Source organism: Protopterus annectens, chromosome 16.part0 (assembly GCF_019279795.1).
Source record: "Protopterus annectens isolate FY-2018-M chromosome 16.part0, PAN1.0, whole genome shotgun sequence".
Lineage (NCBI taxonomy): Eukaryota > Metazoa > Chordata > Ceratodontiformes > Protopteridae > Protopterus > Protopterus annectens.
The window spans coordinates 377,256,827-377,280,963 of NC_056750.1; the positions used below are offsets into that span (position 1 = coordinate 377,256,827).

Below are 24,137 nucleotides of genomic sequence, written 5' to 3' on the forward strand. Positions count from 1 at the left end.
CCTTGTCCTGAGGTTTAGGACATATGCCGCAACAGACTCCTTGTGGAATTCAAACCAACCCTCCCACTCATCACAAATCAAATCTAGAGGTCCCCTCACCCTATGCCCATACAGCAACTCAAAGGCTGAAAAACCTGTGGATTCCTGGGGCACCTCTCTGTAAGCAAACAACAGATGGAGCATATATTTGTCCCACTCCCTCTTAAACTGGTCTGCAAATGCCCATAGCATGGTCCTGTGTGTAGAGTTTGACCTCTCAATATGACCATTAGTCTGGGGATGGTAGGGGGTGGTCTTTAGGTGCTTTACCCCACAGTGCTTCCACAGACAAGCCAGCAGGTCTGACATGAAACTGGCACCTCTGTCAGTCAGTATTTCTTTTGGGAAACCTAAACTAATGTCTTTCGGCTTTACCCGGTTAGGGGTCACCACAGTGGAACTCCGGTCCGCTAATGATTGGCAGTTGATTTGTTATGGTGCCGAGTTGCCAGCCCAATGCCCAACCTTCAAAGAAGGCACACCCATTCACGCACCACCTACCTGCATGTCTTTAAACGTCACCTGCTGAAAATCTCTAACAAAGCATTTGCCACCTTTTCTGCCTCAATGGAGGACAGGGCCACCGCTTCAGGGTATCTGGTAGCACAATCTACTACCATTAGGATATACTTTTTCCCTGTGGAACTTGGGGTGCTCAGACATCCCACAATATCCACAGCTACCTTTGGAAACAGCTCCTCAATCACAGGCAAAGGCATCAAAGGAGCTTTGACCTTGTCTCTTGCCTTGCCTACCTTTTGGCACTGCTTACAGGTGCTGCAGTACCCAGTTACATTTCTGGAAATCCCAGGCCAATAAAAGTTCTGCATAATATGTCTCTTTATATGCTTTATGCCCATGTGACCTGCAAAGGAATATCGTGGGCAATGGCTAGAAGTGCCAGACAGTAGCCTCTGGTCACTATCAACTGCTGTATTCTCTCACCCTCTAGCCCTCCCTCAGGAGTCCACTCTCTATATAGTAACCCTTTGTCCCAGTGTACAGATCCCCCCTTCCCTTGAGAATCAGCTGCCTCACTAGCTATCTCTCTCAGGCCTTGTAATGTAGGGTCTGAGAGCTGAGCCTGTCTTAACTCTTTCTTTGTAAACGTTCCCAGCTCCCCTTCCACAGGAAGTCTGGTATTCTCTGACAGTGGTGCCTCACTGTCAGCCTGGGTATTACTACTCACCTCTGCCCTTGCAGTCACTCTGTCCAAGGCAACATCAGTACCCACAAGCAGCTGTGACTCACCTTCCATCTCATGCTGCAGGATAGTTCCTTCTCTGAAGTAACCACCTCACCAGTCCTGGCTTCAAATCTGCAGTCTGTCTGGGTCTCCCCAGGCTACCAAAGTAACGTGTCTTCAAACCTGACTGCATGTAACTGCATGCACACAAGGTGCTGTATTATCAAAAGCATTCCCTATCAGGACATCTGCAGGGATATCCTCAAACACACCTACTTGCTTACTTCCTGTACCACCCTTCTAGTCAAGGTGAACTATAGCCAAAGGTATTTGGAATGGGGTCCCTCCTAAAGCTCTGACTGGGGTAGAATACCCAAGCAAGTAGTGCTCCTCTTTAACCATTGCAGGCTTTACAATGGTTAGATCAGATGCTGTGTGTCTCTTAGCAGTGACCTGTTTTCCATTTAGTAAGATAGGATATAACCTGTTGTGGTAGTTTGGTACCCTTGTTGTCTCCAGACAGCTTACTGCTGGCATTCTGTCATTCCCACTTACTGGCTCTCCTGCCCTTTGCAGATCCTGGAAGTCATAAAATAGAAAGACACGTCTACATCTCAAGCCTAGTAATTAGTTCTCTTTCAAGACAACCGAGAGAGCTCCCATGTGTAGACATACGGGCTCTTGCTGTCATAAAGTAATTTAATTTCAGCTATTTTTCTGAAATTAACCTCTCCAGTTTCCATTGTTAAAGTATGTACATCTAAACAGTTACAATAGTGCAGGTACATTTGTGTTCTAATCCAGAAGAGTACACTGTGGTTACATTTTTAAGATCAGTACTTTACAAATCCTTTTGAGTACACACTTCTGTACCAGCAGTTTGATGTACACATAACATACAGTTCTAATACATTTGTAACACAAGCATATGAGTCATGTTGATATTCACAAATGACATATAATTATTTACAAAATTCCAGATGACTGGGCTGGCAGTATCTCCTTTCGTGACAACTACAGAGAAGCATAATGGAGCCAGCTGTTTTTTTTTTTTCAAAGCAGCAGTAATTAATTCTGCTAAATTATTGGCAGATAAACTGGAATCCATTTGGCTGGACCTGTTATCTTTTGGTGTGTCAGTTTCCTTCAGTTCTAAGCTACAACAACTAATTATTCAGTATAACATTGTTATGCTCTCTCTTCTTCTTTCAGCTTTTCCTGGTTAGGGGTCGCTACAGCGGATCACCTGTCCGCTCATGATTGGCAGTGGAGTTTTACGGTGTCGAGTTGCCAGTCCACAGAAGGCACACACATGCACACACTCACACCTAGGGCCAATTTAGAGTGTCCAATCCACCTACTGCATGTCTTTGGGATGTGGGAGGAAACCGGAGCACCCGGAGGAAACCCACGTGACCACAGGGAGGACATGCAGACTCCACACAGAAGGCACCCCAGCCGAGAATCGAACCAGAAAACCTCTTGCTGTGAGGCGGCAGCACTAACCGCTGCACCACCGTGATTGTTATGCTCTCTGTATCAGAAATCTGGCTATCTTCTTGCAAATGTTCTGAGGATATATATATTTTTACTATCTTTCTCATTTAATGAAAAATAATTGTGATCAATTAGCTGCATTTAATTTAGGTTTGGGAAGGTCTAATTTGGTTGTGGCTAATTTACTTTTTACCATCTTGAAAGCCGTATTACTCTAAAATTAGTGATGTAGACACTGTAGCAGTTAAACTAACTCACCACCAGTACAACAATGGAAGTCTGTGTTAAGCTTCAAAACTCAAAGCAAATGGAATACTTATCACCTTGGTTACCAGCCCAGAGAACAGGCAGACTAGCGCACTAATGGATGTTATAGCTTTAATTGACTAAAATGGTCATCTTAAGACTATAAACTTGAGTAAAAGATAACACAAGTAGGGCCCGCCTAGTTTACTTTGCTGCTGTCCAGTTTTTCTGCAGAAAAATAATGCCTTGATATACAGTTTTAAGTCCAAGTATTTACAGAATGTATCAAATGAATAGAAATGCTGTATTTTAAATACTTTGTAGTTATATTGTAATGTAAACATCTGTAAATTGTCCCTCAAGTAATCCACCCTGGCACCAACCATGTAAAAATGGAACCTCGAGGTAAGGCCTCAGCAGCGTTTAGAAACTGCATACTTATAGCTTCTGTTGTAGCATAGAGCACAGTGATTCAAGACTATTAACAAACTTTATGTACATTAGGTGAAATATGATGAGGTATAGATTCTGAAGTTTGTTTTTGTTTGTTTGTTTGTCTTTTCGGCCTTTCCCGGTTAGGGGTCGCCACAGCGGAACTCTGGTCTGCTAATGACTGGCAGCAGATTTTTATGATGCCGAGTTGCCAGCCTGATGCCCAGCCTTCAATGAAGGCATGCCCATTTTCGCATGTATAGATTCCGAAGTTAAAATCTGTATAATGCTTCTAAAATTAACACAATTGCCTTGGAATGTCCTGTAGTGTTATTAGCTAACAGGAAAGATACTGTTAATGAAAACTGTCTACTCACTGTGTTCAGCTGTGCATCAAATGGAGAATATCTTATCATCTTCTGACCCTTCAACCTATATATGGAGGCAACAGTCCAAAAGTAGATCTAGCTTGTATATAAAAGCAGTATGTTGTATCCAACACCAGTTTGCTGTATGTTTAGAATATTACCCCAAGCTGCCTGATGCAGAAAGTGTTGGCTGTAACTGACAGTTCCAGGCTGCAGTATTGCTATAGTTATAATTACACCAAGATATGCAATTGTCATCATACCTTCACCAACTGCTACTGTATGGCTTTTGATCATATTACTGGTACAGAGAAAGTCAATTTTCACACTTAACCAAAAATAAATAAAACAAATATATATATATATATATATATATATATATATATATATATATATATATATATATATATATATATGTGTGTGTGTGTATATATATATATATATATATATATATATATATATATATATATATATATATATATATATAGTGCTACAGAGCAATGCAGAGACTCAACCATATGCACTAAAGCCATATTGCAAACTGTAAGATGTTATATTTTATGATGGAGGAAATTTTAAATCACTTGAACAGGTGGTTATATACCTCTCAAGTGACCAGATTTTAGTGTCATATTTTTGGTCTGTCCTCTCATAAAAATTGTGGTTTTCTGAAAAAAATCAATGAGGATTGAAGTCACTAAATAATGATATACATTTGAGTTTCAGACTTTATATCTGTCAGAAAATGCATGCTGGGAGTGTGTGGCCAATATGCCAGTCTGATAGCAGCAGAAATCCATAGCTCTGCTTAGATTTTAGTATCCTGACAGGAAATATACTTTAATTTTTAGAACAATCAAACTAAATGTATACTAAGACAGATTAACAGAGACTTTTTATTACTTTCTAAAAATTAATACATAGTCAAAAGAATTTTTTTAATTATTCCTGTCAAGAAGTTTTCTACTGGAGATCTCAACATGAGCAACTCGAAGAACCCACACCAGGATAGTGCATTGAAGAAAGAACTGCATCTTATAATAACAAACATCCAAGAACTGTCACTATAAATGGACAAATTTGAAAACAAAATGGATATTATCAAACAAGAATGCAGTAAACAACTGGAACCTCTAAACAGAATAGTAAAAAAAAAACAAAGGGTCCTAACATAATTCAGTTCCTCACTAAATGGTTTTCATCAGCACTAACCATGCCTGAATCCCTCTCTTTTGGAATTGAGAGGGATCATCGGTCCCTGGCAAATCCAGCTTCATCTCTGAGTTCATCTAACCCCAGGTCTATAATAGTTAGATTTCTTTCCTCACAACACAAGGACTTAGTGCTGAAATCAGCTTGGACTAATTCCTCTATCAAGATGGGTGAAAAAGTTATTCATTTTGACAATGACTACACCTCTACAGTCATATCCAGAAGAAAGGAGTGTGTTCCTGTAATTAAGTCATTGTAAAAGCCAATATTAAAGCTCAAATTCTTTCCAAGTATAAAAATCACCTTGCCAGAAGGAGTAAAGATTTTTGATTCTCTACAAGAAGCAGTAGAATTTATCCAAAAGAAGAAAATACTGTCATTCATAGAATAAATGGAATGTTCATCCCAGAGTTTGAAGAGACAGGCAACAAAAAATGGATGGTCTATGAAGGAAGGAGCAAACAAAACTAAGAAACTAAAGTACAAATGAATAAATTCCCTCTAATTGTAAATGCTTTGTTTTAGGAATCATAATATATTTGATTCTGGAAAATCTCTATACTGTAAGGTAATGTGAATCATCTTTATTATTAACTTTCTCTTTTCCTTTCTATATCTACTTCTACTAATTACATATAGTACTAAGTATTTAAATAACATTCTCTCTATTCTTTCTTCCTATTCCTTTCTGTTCCTAATGTTCCTTTTCTCTCTTTTCCCCACTATAAGTACTTTACATACTTTCCCTTTTAAATAACTACAAAATTCTTCAGTAATAGTATAATTTAACTTAATACTAAAGTGCATTTTTTTCTAGTGGGTCAGTGGTGGGGTAACAATATGTTTCTGATTAGTGTTTCAAACTAGATGTTTTAGACTCTTTGTTTAGACACATATAAACATCAATACAGTCCATTAATGGTGTTTTATAGATGGCTAAATATTATATATATACCCGGTTAATTGGCGGGTAAATTATTGAAATGTTATAAAATGATTTCTGATTTGAGGCAGCTGTTGTTGCTTCTAAATAGCTGTTTTTATATGAAAGGGTTAATTCTTTCATGATGTTGATGTGTTGTGAGGAAACTGGTGGTCTGTGTGACTGTTCTCATTGTGGAGATTCATGACATGCACTGACAAGGCAGCTTGAGTGTTTGTTTGTTTTTTTTTCTGTAAACTCTAAAAGCTTCAAGATTTGATTCCCTGCTGAAAATGTTTTTTTTTTTCTTACTAGAGACAACCTGTGCTGTGCATGAGCTTATTTAGATACTGTTTAACAAGTTTATGAAGCTGCATCTTGAGGAAACAACAATGATGACATCACTTGACTTTTTGAACTTGTTAAATGGCTGTATTTAGAATTATTTTCTCTTGAAATTCTGTTATCCTTCACTTAGATACTTTAAATGGTAAACAAGTTCTGATAAAAGTGTTTAACTCCTTTAAATGCCTATGTTCTCTTATAGATGCATGCATTCTGCAGATTCAATGACACTTTTAGTAACTAAATGACATCAAATTAACTAGGAGCTGCATTAGAAAACTCATTATGCATATTAACATCGGACTTATGTTACATAACTAAACTGTTAGTAACTAAACAGAGGGTTGCAAGGCTTTTTTTGTAATAAGTGTTATATATATATATATATATATATATATATATATATATATATATATATATATATATATATTCAACAGATCCTTACGTGAAAAATGTAAGATAGATGACTGAGAAAATGGTTAAACATCCGATGTTTCTTGAAAAGTCTTGAAAATATTGACAATCTTCTTAACCTTCAGCTTCTAATGTTTATAAATACTTTGATCTGATGTGTATTTCTGACATATCTACTTATCAGAGGTGCTATTATTATATGTGACATATTCATATAGCTTCAGTTATATCAAACTCTCATTTTAATGTATATTTCATGGACTCAGATTTCTTTAGTTGCTTTCATAATGCTTTTCTTTTTGGTTTTTATACTATATTCTAAGCAGAGATGGATAATTTGTATCATTTGATATTGGAGAGGTGGTGGATGGATGGTTTAGTTAAGTTTTTAACTAAACCAGAAACTTTATGTTTCATGTATGTGTTTGTAAATGGTTTTGGGTTTTTGAAAGTAGTGCTCAATACACGTTATACATCCATGATAAGTAAGTTTTCAGTAGATTTCAAGTCAACACGGAAGAAAGGTTTTTCATTAAGTAACAACATACACATTATAGTCAATGGCTTATAAATGTTTATCATTAAATATTAATTGTTTGAACAGTAATGTCAAAATAGCTGGTTTGCTTAAATATATCAAAATGCATAAAGCCCAGATCATATTTTTACAGAAAACCCATCTATTAAAAAAAGACCTACAAAAACACTCATGTAATGTCTATACCATTCGTGTTTTAAGACTAAGAGAAGGGGCACTCTTATTCTATGGAAAAATACTTATACTATGCCAAGAATTATAGATACAATTTCAGGTAAAGATGGGATGCTAAACGTGGTTATTTTGGAAATCAATAGGAAGTATTATACTTTGATTAATGCATACTGGATACCAAGACTAAGTACTAAATATGTTGACAAATATCTGGACCTGATTACTTTAAATGCAAAAGGAGAAATTATAGCAACAGGTGATTTTAATGTGTCTATATCAGAACGACGAAAGACAAAATGGGTGAATGCTACAACATCGACACATAAACTCTGATCTACGAAAAGAGTGAAGCAAGGAAACGCCAAAAGGCGCAACACCGAAAGGATTTCATTGGCCAGCAGGGTGATTGTGGGGATGAGGAAATATATCCTTTTCCCTACTGTAGAGCAGTCTCAGAGTTGGTATATATAAGTGGGTGGGGTGCAAGGGGGCTTGCCCCCCTGTAAAAATGTTTATAAAAGTGTTTTACATTGTGTTTGCTTACTTTGGTTTTACTTACCTGTATGGCGCTGTTGCTTCCGGGAATCTGTTCAGCATTGTGACTTTTGGCGTTTCCATCCTTTGCCCTTTTCATAGATCGGCATTTGTGTCGATGTTCTAGTGTTCGTCCATTTCAGCTTTCGTGCTTCTAATATAGACCCAATTTTAACTGCCTGTTATAAGGCAATGATACTTCTAACAGTGGCAAAATAAAACTAACATCTCAAGCCAAGAAGTTAAATGACTTTGCAAACCAGATGAACCTTAAAGATTTACATGGTCTAAGAGAACATTATTCCTTATTCTGTACTCACTATTCATATTGGTTTGGTACACAAACATTGATAAGGTCTTTGTATCAAATAATATAGACTCAAAATAAGTGACGTATCTATAATGACTTGTCCACTTTCAAACCATAATGCTATAAACTTTACATTAACTACGCATACAGATAATGTAAGATTTCTACAGAGAATTCCTGCTTACATAACTAAGTTAAAAGACTTTAGGGAATGGATAATGAAAGACATAGACATGTTTATGGAAACAAATGATAATGGTGAAGTGACTGATACTATACTATGAGAAACCTTTAAAGTTTATATATATTGTAGAATAAAATCTTGGTACCTTAGAAAAAGGAGAGAGTGGGACAAAGAATTTTTAGACTTACAAAACAAAACATAGACAAGATAAAAATGGAAGCAAAACCAAATAAAGTAGCACATAACAAAATGACTAAGTTAAATCAAAAATACTTAGAAGTTCTGAATCATAAGGTAGCCATAAACCTGGAAAAAATGAAATTACAATAAAATAGTGATAAGGTCCAAAAAAATAAACAATAAAAATCTTATTAATGAGATTAAATATAAAAGTGGTGGTTCAGTTAAGAGTACATCTAACTTAATGGGCATATTAGAAGTGTTCAAAAACTACTATAAAGATATAAATAATAACACACCACTTCTGGAGACAGATAATGTAATAAATACGTTTATTCAAGAAAATATAACTACTAAGGTGGCAATGCAATAAAATAACATAATAAATAAACAAATAACACTAACAAAAGTGAAATAGCAAATAAAAACATTTAAAAGATAATGAAACTCCAGGACTGGATGGAATAATTCCTGAACTATACAATATTTTTCCTGAATATATAATAAAGTAAATGATAAATGCCTTTACTATGGTTAAGCAAAAATGTGTAACACCCCCCTCGTGGAAATATTCAATTATCTCCCCTATTTTAAAACAAGGTAAAGATCCCAAATCTTGTGATTCATATAGGCCAATTTCATTATTAAACAATGATTATAACATTTTCCTGACAGTATTAGCTAATAGGATAAAGAAAATATTACCTAATAGGTTCATAGGTTCATAGGTTTATACTAGGCTATCTGCCCTAAAGCATTTATAAGCCTAGCCCAAATTTTTGTGGCTTACGCCACCCCTTATATGAAAAAATACTGTGCCCATTAGTTTGTTGTGCCTCTGTCCAGCAGTGACACAGAGATGATTCCCGGGGTAAACCTACGATCTCCCATCCACAGGTCTAGATTTCTCTTGAACAGAGTCAGTGAGGTGCTCTGCCTCACATGGACCGGGATTTTATTCCACAGCATAGGGAGTCTCTGAGTGATAAATCTATCCCTCCAGCACATCCTATTTATATCCGTGCTAAGGTTTAAGTCGCTTGCTCTAGTGGTTTTGGTGGATTTGGATCTTTTGAGGTGGAGCATGTCCATTAATTCCGGGTTGGACATGGCCTTGTATGTCAGGCACATGTCACCTCTGAGCAGACGGTATGCGACTGAATAGAGCTGGAGTTTCTTCAATCTGGCAGCATATGACAGATTTTGGAGTCCCTTTATCCTTTTGGTGAGGAACTTTTGGGGTCTCTCCAATTGCTGCAGATGTCGGGTGAGATACATCCCGAATGGGGCATTGTACTCGATCATTGGTCTGATAAGTGAAGAGTACAGGGGAACAATAACCTCACTAGATCTGGATGTGAATCCTTCATGATCAGGTGGGCAATGTAGAAGGTCTTTCTAACCACTTTAGCAATGTGAGTGTCAAAAGAAAGGCCACTGTCAACCTGGGTCCCCAGGTCCCTGATAACCTCTTCTGTGCTTAGTGGATTGCCACCTATATGGTAGCTTGGGGTTACCTTGTTTTTCCCGAAGGGTATGACTATACATTTTTGGCATTTAACTTCAGGCCATGGCTCTGGCACCAGCTATCTGTTTCCGTGAGTCCCTTCTGAAGGATATCCGTGTCTGATGCACTTTCCACTATGGCGCCCAGTTTGCAGTCGTCTGCAAACTTTGTCAGCCAAAGTCCTCCTATGTTGGCCTGTACTTCTGAGAAGTAGATGCCAAACAATAGGGGGCCAAGGACCGAGCCCTGTGGGACACCACTTGTGACCGGCTTGGAGTCTGACACAGCGCCAGCAACTCTAACCCTGTGGGTTCTGTCCTTAAGCCAGTTTGCAACCCATCTTATGACATATGGGTTTACATTTAAGCTGGTACGTTTTTCTACAATACCCGAGTGGGGTATTGTGTCGAAAGCCTTTGCAAGGTCAAGGTAGGCTGTATGGACTGCCTTTCCCTCATCAATGGCCTTGGTGACTATTTCGAAGAAGTCGACCAAGTTCAAAAGGCATGATCTTCCCTTGACAAAGCCAAACTGGGTCGGGTCCAATGTCTGCAAGTCCCCTATATCTTTGTTTATGAGCTCCATTATGATCCTCTCCATAGCTTTGCAGACTAGACTTGTTAAGCTTATGGGGCGGTAATTACCAGGGTCCGTAGAGGCGCCGCCTTTGTGGAGTGGGACAACAGTTGCCGCCCGCCACTCCTTTGGCACGTATCCTGTGGTAAGGCTGAGATTAAACAGCTGCCTTATGTGCGGGTTTAATTCCTCATTTAGCTCGTGTAGCACACAGCCGGGGACACCATCCGGTCCCATTGATGCTGTGTTTTTAGCTTTAGAGAGAGCAGCTTTCACCTGCGCATTTGAGATGTCCGGGAGGCTACACTCGGCTGGGATAGTTATCTCTCCTTTAGGGGAGAGGGGTGAAGTTTGCACTGAACCTGTCTGCCAGTATGTTGGCAATGTCTGTGGGTTCAGTGATTTTTGTATCATTTTGGACTAATTCTGAGCATATCTGGGAGTTTCCACCCAGGTTCCTAACATAGCTGAAAAAGGCCTTATGATTGTCCTTTGAATCCATGGCAATTTTCTCTCAAAATTGGCCTTAGTTGATTTTATGAGTGCTCGTATTTTTTACTAATAATGATCAGGGTGACTTCCCTTTTATGGATTTTGTTCTATCATGTAATAGCTTTCTCCTCTTATTGTAAAGTTTGTTGATGGCTGGGGTCCACCAGACTGGACGTTTGCCCTTTGTGGAAAGAGTCTTGGTTTTATTTGGGATTGCCTGATCCATGCAGTCCTGGAGGTGTTCATAGAAGGCATTTGTAAGGGCTTCCGCAGCTTGGGTTGTGGTTTCCACTGGCTCAGGGGCCTTGAAGGATACCACACCAGTCTTGAGTAGTGTGAAGTTTGCTTTAGAGAAGTTCTTCACTATGGTCTTTTTGTTTGGGGTGGGGCGGATGTGGATTTCCAGTGAGATTAGTTTATGATCAGATCTCACCAATGAGGGATATACTTCGGTGTGGAGCATTTTGTCCCCATGTTTGTGACAATGAGATCTAGTATATTTTCTCCTCTCGTGGGAACAGTGACTAGCTGTTCCATGGCATTTGAATTTATGAACTCCAGGAACCATTGGGCTAGAAAGTTAGGGCTTGAGTAATGTTCCCAGTCTATATTCGGGTAGTTGAAGTCACCCAATATGATGGTGTTTGGAGATACATTTATACCCTCCAGTGTCTTCAGGAAGGCTGTGTGGGGTTCCTGAGTTTGAGAGGGTGGCCTGTAGCATGCTACAAATTGTAGAGCAGTTTTGCCTATGGTTAGTTGCACCTGGATGGTTTCCGAAGCTTATGCGTTGCCACCAACCTGGAGGTGTGGGTATCCTTTATGAATATGGATACACCCCTCCTTTTGTGGTGTGGTCCGGGTTTTGGGGCGGAACGCATGATATGAGGTAAAACCTAATAGTGCTGGGGTGCTCTCAGGAGCCTTGAACCAGGTTTCAGTTACAGCACAGACATCGATGGTCTCCATACTGAGAAGGGCCTTGAGTGCATGCATTTTGAGATTTAGACTTCTGGCATTGAGCAGCATTACCCTCAGTTTCTTCCCATTTTTGTTTTCTAGGGTGGTAGGTTTAGAATTTGAGCCTTGCCTAAAAAAGGCACTATGGGGTGGCAAGAGCCTTAGCCAATATCCGGAATCCCAGGGGTGACAGGTGCAAGCCGTCCCTTGTGAAGCAGCGTGGCTTGTCAAGCATGTCATCCCAGGCAGACAGACACTGGATCCCCTTTGAATGACACCAGACATTAAGCCAATTGTTAAAGCTGATCATCTTGTCTCTATATTGTGGCATCATTCTTGGTGAAGGAAGGATACTGCTCAGGGTTAGGGTCATACCTGCCTGGGCTACATAATCAGAGAGCTCCTCTGTCTCTTTTCATGTAGTCCAGGGAGGTGCGTCTCAGGTCGTTCACACCAGCATGGACAATGACTGTGTCATATTTGTACTTGCCGTGGAGTGACCAGTGCTTGTGTTATGTGGCGGATTCTAGCGCCCGATAGGCAGCTTACTGTGACCCTCTCCTTGTTCAGCCTGGTGAGTGGGACGTCAGTGTGTCTGACTATGGAGTCACCTATGACAAGTATGTTTGGTGTTGTATTTGGCCTTAAGGGCTGTGACTGCTTTGCACACTGCTTTTGTGGTTTATGTGTTGCTTGTGGGGTGTCTTGAGGTAGCAGTTGTTTGGGTGTCTGCTTTGGAGGCCTCTGCTGTTTAGGTAAATTTTACTCAGAGCCTCCGAGTATGTCTTTGTGTGTTTATGTGTTTGATTCAGTGGAGTGGTAGCATTATGTGAGGCTGGTTTTGTGGTGTGTGTAGTTGCCTTCTCCTCCTGTCTGGTCTTGCCAGTCCTGAGTTGAGAGAGCTCAGCCTCCAGTTTGGCTAAATAGCTGCATCTCTCGCAAGTATTTGTGTTATGTGGGAGGAGGAGAGGGTTGTCTGTGTACATGAGGCAGTTATAACATTGCCTCAAGATTCCCAGATTCACCAGCTGGACCGGAGAGAAAATTGACAACTGACCTTTGGACATGCTAGAATAATATTGGGAATTCCTTAATTGAAAACAAGGGCCAGTGGGGAGTGAGGGTGTAGTGCTTTTAATTTTTAGTGCTGTCTTATATAATTGCTTTAGTGAGCAAGTGCCAGGTAACTTGAGTGCAATGTGTTACAAGTAACTAAATGCAAAAACGACAAACAGTAACTTTCTTTCAAGTGAGACAAGGAAATAAGTACAGTAAGCAATGCAGATATCACTAGTGATCCACAGAAGCGCTGAGAAGTTGCGTATTAGGTGGAATTAGCTTCCAGGGAAATAACAAGCAAACAAACAAGCATATAAACAAAGCTAGATTCAGCAGGCCTGGATCTAGTCTATGCTAGAGCAAACAAGGTGAACCAATTTCAATAAGATACAGTTCAAATATTCAGGCACTATAAACCTTTAACCAGAAATTCCCAGCTCAGAAGGGCAGAGTCCAGCCTCTTCTCCCACAAGAGTGCAGACCACGAACCTTCTTAATGTAAAATAACTGGCCTGAAGCCCAAGTGCCTAAACCAGAACTAATACACTTGGACACTGGGCTCTCAATCAGCAGTTCCCAACTTAGAAGGATGAAAGCTACCTGTCCTGCCACCACAGTGCTTGCCACAAACCTTCCTAATCTAAACAAACTGGTCTGAAGCCCAAGTTCTTAATCCAAAAGACTTGAATGATAGCTACACTTTAATCAAGTTACAACCAAGCAGTAATAAATACCATTGAATACTTTAGAGAATGTCTGGATTAGTGCTCAAGTTACACAAACAAAGCTAGATCCAGCAGGCCCGAATCCAGTCTATGCCACAGCAAACAAGGCGCACCAACTTCAGTAAGAAACAGTTCAGATATGCATGCACTATAAGCCTTTAACCAGAAATTCCCAGCTCAGAAGGGCAGAGTCCAGCCTCTCCTCCCACAAGAGTGCAGACCACGAACCCTCTTAATGTAAAATAACTGGCTTGAAAGCCCAAGTGCTTAAACCAGAATTAATACACTTTTAGAATAACAGACACTGAGCCCTCAATCAGCAGTTCTCAAACTAGAAGGATGTAAGCTACCTGTTCTGCCACAACAGTGCAGACCACAAACCCTCTCAGTGCAAAACAACTAACTGGTCCGAAGCCCAAGTGTTTAAACCAAAAGGCTTAGAATGAGTTACACCAATCAGTAATAAATACAATTGAGTATTTTAAGATGATGCAAAAGTAAAAAGAAGTAGGTGAAAACACAAGTACAGTAAAAGCAGATGAAAATTTTTTTTTTTTTTTTTTCTGAACAAGTGCTGAGATCAAAGAAACAGATTTGAGTGCTGAAACTAGAAAACTGGCTAGTTATAAGAAAAAAACAAGCTAGAAGGCTTCCCTCAAACACAGAAGGGCTTGGGGGCTCAGAAGCCTACAAATAGTCTGTACCACTTAACAAGAAAGGCAGGAAATAAGCTTAATTTTTTTTTTCTATTTCCCAGATGCTCTCTTTGTACACAGTAGGAGTGCCTGAAATCAGAATATGATCTCACTGCACTCAGTTGAGTGAGCAAATGAGATGGGCCCAGAGGCAGGCTGAGGGGCGGGCAGTTTCAATGCCACTAAGAACTGAAGAGCAGAATAACTTCAGTTAAAAATTCCTTCAACACTCAAATTAAATACTGTATTTTTTTTTAAAAAAAGAGCAGATAAAGGTACTTAAATTCTCTTATACGTCCAGTTGAATATAACCAAGTTCTTAGCTGGCCAAGCTGAAGTTTTAAAGCAGGAATTATTTCACATGCACCAGTTTAAATATGCAAGGACAGGAAATCAAAGAATGTGGCTAACCCCACACCTGTAATTACTAGCAAATAACAAAATTCAGCCAACACTAGCTTCAGTTCAAGTTACTGAAGAGCAGAATAACTTCAGTTAAAATTCCTTCAACACTCAAATTAAATACTGTATTTTTTTTAAAAAAAAGAGCAGATAAAGGTACTTAAATTCTCTTATATGTCCAGTTGAATATAACCAAGTTCTTAGCTGGCCAAGCTGAAGTTTTAAAGCAGGAATTATTTCACATGCACCAGTTTAAATATGCAAGGACAGGAAATCAAAGAATGTGGCTACCCCCACACCTGTAATTACTAGCAAATAACAAAATTCAGCCAACACTAGCTTCAGTTCAAGTTACTGAAGAGCAGAATAACTTCAGTTAAAAATTCCTTCAACACTCAAATTAAATACTGTATTTTTTAAAAAAAAAGAGCAGATAAAGGTACTTAAATTCTCTTATTCGTCCAGTTGAATATAACCAAGTTCTTAGCTGGCCAAGCTGAAGTTTTAAAGCAGGAATTATTTCACATGCACCAGTTTAAATATGCAAGGACAGGAAATCAAAGAATGTGGCTACCCCCACACCTGTAATTACTAGCAAATAACAAAATTCAGCCAACACTAGCTTCAGTTCAAGTTACTGAAGAGCAGAATAACTTCAATTAAAAATTCCTTCAACACTCAAATTAAATACTGTATTTTTTTTAAAAAAAGGAGCAGATAAAGGTACTTAAATTCTCTTATACGTCCAGTTGAATATAACCAAGTTCTTAGCTGGCCAAGCTGAAGTTTTAAAGCAGGAATTATTTCACATGCACCAGTTTAAATATGCAAGGACAGGAAATCAAAGAATGTGGCTACCCCCACACCTGTAATTACTAGCAAATAACAAAATTCAGCCAACACTAGCTTCAGTTCAAGTTACTGAAGAGCAGAATAACTTCAGTTAAAAATTCCTTCAACACTCAAATTAAATACTGTATTTTTTTAAAAAAGAGCAGATAAAGGTACTTAAATTCTCTTATACGTCCAGTTGAATATAACCAAGTTCTTAGCTGGCCAAGCTGAAGTTTTAAAGCAGGAATTATTTCACATGCACCAGTTTAAATATGCAAGGACAGGAAATCAAAGAATGTGGCTACCCCCACACCTGTAATTACTAGCAAATAACAAAATTCAGCCAACACTAGCTTCAGTTCAAGTTACTGAAGAGCAGAATAACTTCAGTTAAAAATTCCTTCAACACTCAAATTAAATACTGTATTTTTTTTAAAAAAAGGAGCAGATAAAGGTACTTAAATTCTCTTATATGTCCAGTTGAATATAACCAAGTTCTTAGCTGGCCAAGCTGAAGTTTTAAAGCAGGAATTATTTCACATGCACCAGTTTAAATATGCAAGGACAGGAAATCAAAGAATGTGGCTACCCCCACACCTGTAATTACTAGCAAATAACAAAATTCAGCCAACACTAGCTTCAGTTCAAGTTACTGAAGAGCAGAATAACTTCAGTTAAAAATTCCTTCAACACTCAAATTAAATACTGTATTTTTTTAAAAAAAGGAGCAGATAAAGGTACTTAAATTCTCTTATATGTCCAGTTGAATATAACCAAGTTCTTAGATGGCCAAGCTGAAGTTTTAAAGCAGGAATTATTTCACATGCACCAGTTTAAATATGCAAGGACAGGAAATCAAAGAATGTGGCTACCCCCACACCTGTAATTACTAGCAAATAACAAAATTCAGCCAACACTAGCTTCATTTCAAGTTACTGAAGAGCAGAATAACTTCAGTTAAAAATTCCTTCAACACTCAAATTAAATACTGTATTTTTAAAAAAAAAAGAGCAGATAAAGGTACTTAAATTCTCTTATACGTCCAGTTGAATATAACCAAGTTCTTAGCTGGCCAAGCTGAAGTTTTAAAGCTCTAATACATAATGATCAGACAGGGTTCATTCTTCATAGAAAAGTACAAGATAACATTATTAAATTACTATCATTAATAGACATAGCATGCAAGTACAAAAAACAACTATTATCAGCCTAGACATAGAAAAGGTGTTTGATTCTATTAGTTGGTCTTATCTACAAAAAAAGTATGATTGGTTTTTAATTCTCCTCAGATTTTGTCAACTTATTAATGAAAATTTATAGTGGGGCACAAGGTTATGTGAAGATCGGATCATGTCTATCCTCACCACTAGAAATCCTCAAGGAAACTAGTCAAGGTTGTCCTTTGTCACCATTATTGTTTGCTCTATCAATGTAACCTTTTGCTACATATATCAGAAACAAGCAAAATATAAAAGGCTTTCAAGTTAATAAGGATGGTTGTCCTAAGATACAATTATTTTCTGACGATATGTTGTTAACGTTGGGTGATATTGATGGTTCTTCGCATGATGTTATAAATACCTTAAGCAAGTTTGAAAGAATTTCATGGCTTAAATTTAATCATAATAAATCCAAAACGTTACTAATTAGCAAGAAGATCAACAAAAACTTAAGAGAAAATAGCCTGTTTGATTGGGAGAATGATGTACTAGAATATTAGGGGGTCAGTATAACGAGTACATGTAAAGAGTCTGTTAAACTAAAGTACAATAATTTAATAACCACCATTAGTGAACTAATCAAAAGATGGAATAAAATGTTCTTCACAATGGAGGATAGGCTCTCTTTAATTAAAATGATAATTTTACCTAAAATTTTGTTTTATATCCAGTCATTGGTAGCCCCTCCCAAAAACTTATTTAAAAAAATTAGATTCCATGCTACTTACATTTTTATGGTTCCTTTTAAAACCTGGATTGCATATAAATGGCACATTAGAGCTTGGAACAGTAATGGGATAGCATTCCCCTAACTTAGATCTTTATTCCAAATCAGTTATAATTAATGTAATATTACATTGGATCTCAACTACCTATATATCTGGCTGGAAAGTAATACATGAGATTCGTATAACTGATGTCAGAACTATAGAAAATCAATTTAAGAAACAATATGGAATAAGTAGAGTTCATTGGCTTTTAGGTGCATTTTGTTTATTTAATAAGAAGTTTGATCATTCGTCTTAATAACTTTAAAAATATAATTGATTGTAATTACACCATTAAACAGTTCCTATTTCTTATCTTCCCTATAGCATACTCCCCTGATTGCCTAGATTCTCTCAGCATCAATGCAATGTAAAAATTAAAGGAAAATAACTTGATATTCTGGCATCAGTTTATTGAAAATAAGAGTATTAAACCACTAAACTCTCTTCTGTGTAGTCCTGGTGATAGTCAAGGCAGTTGGTTGTTTATACACTCATTACGGCAGTTTATAGAAAACAAAATCAGAGTATCAGTCAACCTAGAGACTGACTCTATACCTAGTTTGATCCAGTTTTTTTATTAGGTGTCTTGAAAAGACAGATGACCAAAAATTAAGTATCTCACCTATCTATAAGATACTAAGAGAAGACACTCTAAAGTTTGACTCAGATTTTTGGAATTACTATGTAAAGATTAATGGAGAACAAATATCTGATGAATCAAAAAATATTACTGAAATCTACGTATGGTACCTCTTCTTCATTATATTGGAGCTTGTATACATGGAAATTTATGAATGGGAGTTTCTATACTCCACATAAAATAAATCTTATACTCAAAAACAGTGAAAATGAATGTTGGAAATGTGATTAATTACTAGAGGCCAACTGGGTTCACATGTTCATTGAATTTAGAAATGTTCAATACTGGAAATACTTCAGATACTTTGTAAAGGCTTTATGGTATGATAATTGTCATATTTATAACTCACAAATCCTATTCAATGTTCCTATACCTAATGTAATACCTAAATTGCAGATTCAGTTACTCTGGTCAAGTCTTGCAATTGCCAGAAAAGTTATTACTTTGAACTGGAAGAGTAAACAGGATTTGATGTTTAAAGAATTTATTAATTTAGCAAAATTTGTTTGTAAAAAAGAACTGCAAACCATTTGTTATAGAACTCATAACTCATAAAAAATAACATGGCAAAAATTGGAAAACCTTTTGAACAAATACTGATAACTTCTCATGGATAAAATGATTGTTTATCATGGATGAATGTAAATATTGTAAATAGTTTTGTTATTGTTTTATTGTATTTGTTATATGTACATTTGTGTACATTTATAATGAAAACAAAATAAAAATGTTTTTGGGAAAAAAATGCATGCCAACACCATTCTTGTTATTTTAATAACTTTCTAAGTTTATAAGGGCAATATTTACAGTCTGTTTCTATTTTTAGGCTTTTGTCTTCCCGTTAGTTTAGATTATATCCAGTTTCTTGCACTAAGAGGTTGAGATATATGGATGATTACAAAATGAGATACAGGATTAGACACTAAAGGTGACAATGCCACCATGAACTACTCCTGGAGAGTATAAAGAAGCAATACATCTCATTTATTTTTGTTTATTTTGTTATTGGTGTTTTAATATTTATTTTTATTTTATTTTCATTCTGTGTGAATACTATTTATTATTGATTTCTGTATTTTTGCAGTGATAACAATATTTTAAGGTCATTTGGGTCAACCTTTTTAATGAAATGCCTTCCTTTTCATTCTTACATTTATTATTTGAACACTTATTTTAAACTTGCTCTATGCAGAAGTAAGCACCTTCAAAGTTAAAGAAAGTTAAGCAATTTCAGTAACTAATTATTCCTGAAGTGAAACTGTGTGACGTTTGCTTCCTTATAGAATTATTTTTTATTAGTGCAGAAAAAAATAGAAAGGAAGACATACCAACAATTAAGTGTGTTTGTTTATTAATCAAGTGGCTAAAAAGCTTGAGTTACATAATGCAAACTTTGTGTGCTTTCTGCTAGTGTCAATTTCATATAGTCATGTAAATTTGGTTTGACGAGTCTAGGGATTGGAAAGGAAAGCAAGTGCAATCCAGTTAAGGAAATATGCCTGCATGTACATTATGTTAGAGTCATCTGAATTTATAAATAATGTAGAATGTGTCTGTTTTATTTCCTTTTGTTTCTTAAACATTGCACAACTAACAGATCTTTGCATGACTAAATTATCTTTAATGGCTTATTTTAAAGGTGAATTAAAAGGTTTACTTTAAAACCATAAAAAGTGTTGTTATTGTAATTGGCTGCTTTTTATCGTTCTGTGTTATCTTTATGAGGAGTTGTATAGGTTTTATTTATACAGCATGGCCCTGGATTTGCTGAATAGTATTTGTTTGTGTGTGTGTGTGTGTGGGGGGGTAAGATGAAATTCCCCTCAATGAAAATCATAAAATGAGAACATGTACCCTGGGATTCATTAACTCCTACAATAATTGTACACCATTCTGATTGAACAGACAACATAAGCATAACTCACACCTTCATCCTCCTGATTGTAATTTTCCTACTGATGTTTTTGCAACCTTAAATATCGAGGGGGCTTGATTAAGGTTACCTCAAAGTGTAGACTACATGTACACTTAGTATAATTTTTCTGAGTGACTAGAAAGCGCAAAAAATGTGGCAGGGGTGTTTACACTTAGTGTAGGTGCTATTGAATCTGGCTTGTAGTGTTTTTGTTTTTTCTAATGTAGCTGTAACAGAAATAGCTTTCCATTGGTATAGTAGTTGAATGTTGTTAGGGCATTGTACAGAAAATTATAGCAGTTTGTTTTCTATGACATAGTGATTCTTTGAAAATGCAACTGGGAAGTAGAAAATGGGAACCATTTTTTCTTATTGGGTGACAGTAATTTGTTGAAACTTTAAGAGCAAGTAAGAAAATATCTCACAGATGCAGAGTGTTTTATGGCAATAAGATTCTTGTTATTTACTTTGTTTTGAGACGATTTATAATACAACCTCCACAGGAAAACAAGAGTCTTGGATAAGCCTCAGTCTTCTTGAATAGATGAGGCTGGGCCCAGTCTGCTTTGTCAAATCTGTGTTTATTATGTTTGCACAGTGAAGGTTTGAGAGAAGCTAAATATACATCACTATAAAGAATGTTAATGTATGTACTTTTTCTGACACTGAGTAGTAAATCCTGCCTTATCTAGACAGATAAACTGTGGAAAGAATTCCAGTAGTCCAAAGAATTTATTGTGTTTTTTTATAGTCTGAGTGAAAAATTGGCTCTGTTATGTGACTCAGGGAATTAAATTTTAAATTTAAGAATTAATACTTCATCAGTATTTGCAGATTCTAGTGTAGAAAAAGTTTTGTAATAGGAAAGAAGAACCACAGGGATTCGGGTTAAAGAAATTTTCTAGGGGGGGGGGTTGTACAGTTTTTAACCATATTGTTTTGCAATTTTGCTGTTGTTGTTGCTGAACTTTTATGAATTTTGCTCTCTTCCTTTCTGTTCACTGACATCATGCAGGAGTTGTACTGACCTTTGCCAGTTATTGTTTATTCAGCCTGTTTCTAGAACTTGACCCGCAGGGCATATGGTACACACCAGCACTGAGTTGTGGAAAGGAGATCTGTGGGATCTTTATACCAACAGGTTTAAGCACAGTCAAGATGTACTAATTTTTCTAAGCTGTTCATCATACAGCATAACCTGTCCAACTCTTTGTTGCTTGTGAGGCTTGTAGAAAAAAATCTGCCTAATCTTCAGGCAAAGTAAAACTGCTACAGTTAGTAAACCCTTCCCTATACCCCAGGAAGGCAAGTCATCAGTTTTCTTATTCCTTCATCCCTGTCTTCCCAGCTAGGCCTTGGATACCCTGACTGCTTTTTAGACATGGATCACTGACTGTATGGGTGGACAGCCCTGTGTCATTGAGCAGGTCCTTTTTAATTGTCTTCTAACAATTTCTTGGTCTGCTGTTTACTGTTAAACCATACTATGTTTAAATTACTAGCTCAGGGAGAATAACAGCTATTCTAGTGCTTTTGTGGAGTTGTGATTATTTTTATTAATGTTGTTGTTATTTTTGTTATTTTTTATTATTATTATTAGTAGTAGTAGTAGCAGAAGTAGTATAAATGTTTAAGCCTTATTGCTTTCTCTGACAAGGGGACAGCTTTTCATGAACCACATGGTTTAATCTGTGTTCTTGTTCCAATGTGTAGGGGTGCAGCTTCTATGACAAACTCTGAAGTTATTCCTTATCATATATCATAATGAAGACTGAGAAATGTCTGTAATATTATTGTATTTTTTACATTATTTTTCACTGCTTCATTCCTGGATAGTTTCTTATTATGTGTTGGTCACTATGTAAGTGAAAACATGGAGGCTGTCACTAGGACACTAAAAATGCTAATGTGAAGAGCATTCCATCATCAAAACAATTACAACTGAATGTGTTGAATTCTTTTTTTATTTTAAACACCTTTAATGAATTATCACTTAAGACCTAGGCAAATATACATTTATTTAAGAGAAGACAAACCGTGTTAACATGTTCACAGTTACAAACATTATACATCACGTGCATGATTTTATACAATTGCCATCAATCCAGGATTACATAAATTGCTTAGTCTCCGCCTTATCTCATTCCTCATCCAAAACATTATTCTGCATGTATTGTTCCCACAATTTGCATTTTTTTCTATGTAGCTTGCTCCTGCCATTTTATAAAAGTCCCACTTCCATTTTTATCTCTGTTACAGTATTCACTACTTCAAGTACAGTTGGTTGAGACTTTGATTTCCATTTTCTAGTAATTGCTTTTTTTGGCAGCCAGCATAATTAAACTTAACAAGGTCTTACTATGTCCAGGCAATTCAGATCCTGTATCCCAGCTCAAAAAAATAATTTCCTTAGTTACACTCAGTTGCTCTCCTAATATTTCTGATCAAGTACTCTGTAGGGAATTTTTAAAGTTTTCCAATTCATTACACTAAAACCACAAAACAAATTGGAAACTAGAGACACAAATGTACAAATAACCCTAAGGAACGCCTCCAACACTAACACATAAAAAATGCCCCTCCTCCAAACAGAGTTTGTAAAATAGCCATGATTTATTGAGGGCTTTCATCTTTTGAAAATATTCTGATGAATTATTTTCAAAAGACAAAAGTGCTTAATAAATAGTGGATATTTTACAAATTCATTACACTCCCAAAAACTATATTTGCAGTTCTCTCTTTCTTCTGCATCCCACCTCCGACATTTGCCATCTACCCAAGGAAAATTTCTTGGGAGCCTATTTGGTAAAATACCTGTGCAAACAGTTCCAAAGCAAAAATCTTAAATCTTCTAGAATTTTTTGCATATTTTGGAGACATACATATGTCCTTCCACTGTTTCTTATGAATTGCTCTCTTCCCAATCTTTTCTAACCTCCTCTGACTGATTCTTAAAGTGATAGTGCAATATTTTACATGCCCTACTAATTATCCCATTTTTAACAGCAACGTCTGTTACAGATTCAACTAAAAATGATGGCAGAGCAGGTCTTTCACTTAAGATTCCCCTATCACTTTCTCTTTGCCCATACTCTGATATCAAACCCTGACAGGGAAGGTAGTCTCTAATCTGTGGTCGAAATGTCTTCTATGCCTCTTTCCATTCTGTTACCTTTCCCTGTCTATTTATTTGCTCCCAGTACCTTGGTTCCTTTGCCAGTTTTCTCCAATAAATTCCAACCCCCTTTAACCTATTCTCTGTACCATTAACTGCAGTCATGTCTATCAGCAGAATCTCCTTTCACCATTCTTGTGTTGGCTTAGTTCTTAGAATACTTTCTGCTACTTTATGAATATAATATTTTGTTTGGCTCTTGTTGTTCTTGTTAAATAACTGTATCCAAAATCCCAGTCTTTCCTTATTTCTTGAATTTTTCCCTGCTCCATCATCATCCCATTCCACTGTGAATTATAGTTTTCTACTTGTGTTATGTATATGAGCTTTAGCTGTGTACTTCTAAAATATCCTTTCAAAAATCAGGTAATCCTAAACCACCTTGTTCTGTTGGAAGGCTTATCTTTTCCCACTTGCCTCTTTGCCCTCTCCCCCTCCCAGATAAAATCTTTCAACTCTTTATTAGTTACTGTCCACAAGTTCTTCTCTGATTGATAAAAACATGGTTGACCAGTATATAAAACTAAAGGGACTAAAAATGTTTCATTGCTTGTGTTTTGCTATCCATATCCATAAATAAGAGCTT

General features: G+C 36.9%; 1 protein-coding gene across 1 annotated transcript in view; it reads left to right on the forward strand.

Annotated features, from left to right (window-relative positions):
- LOC122790600 overlaps positions 1-24,137 on the forward strand; it is a 358,557-nt gene that overhangs the window by 35,818 nt on the left and 298,602 nt on the right. The gene's annotated exons all lie outside the window — the stretch shown is intronic.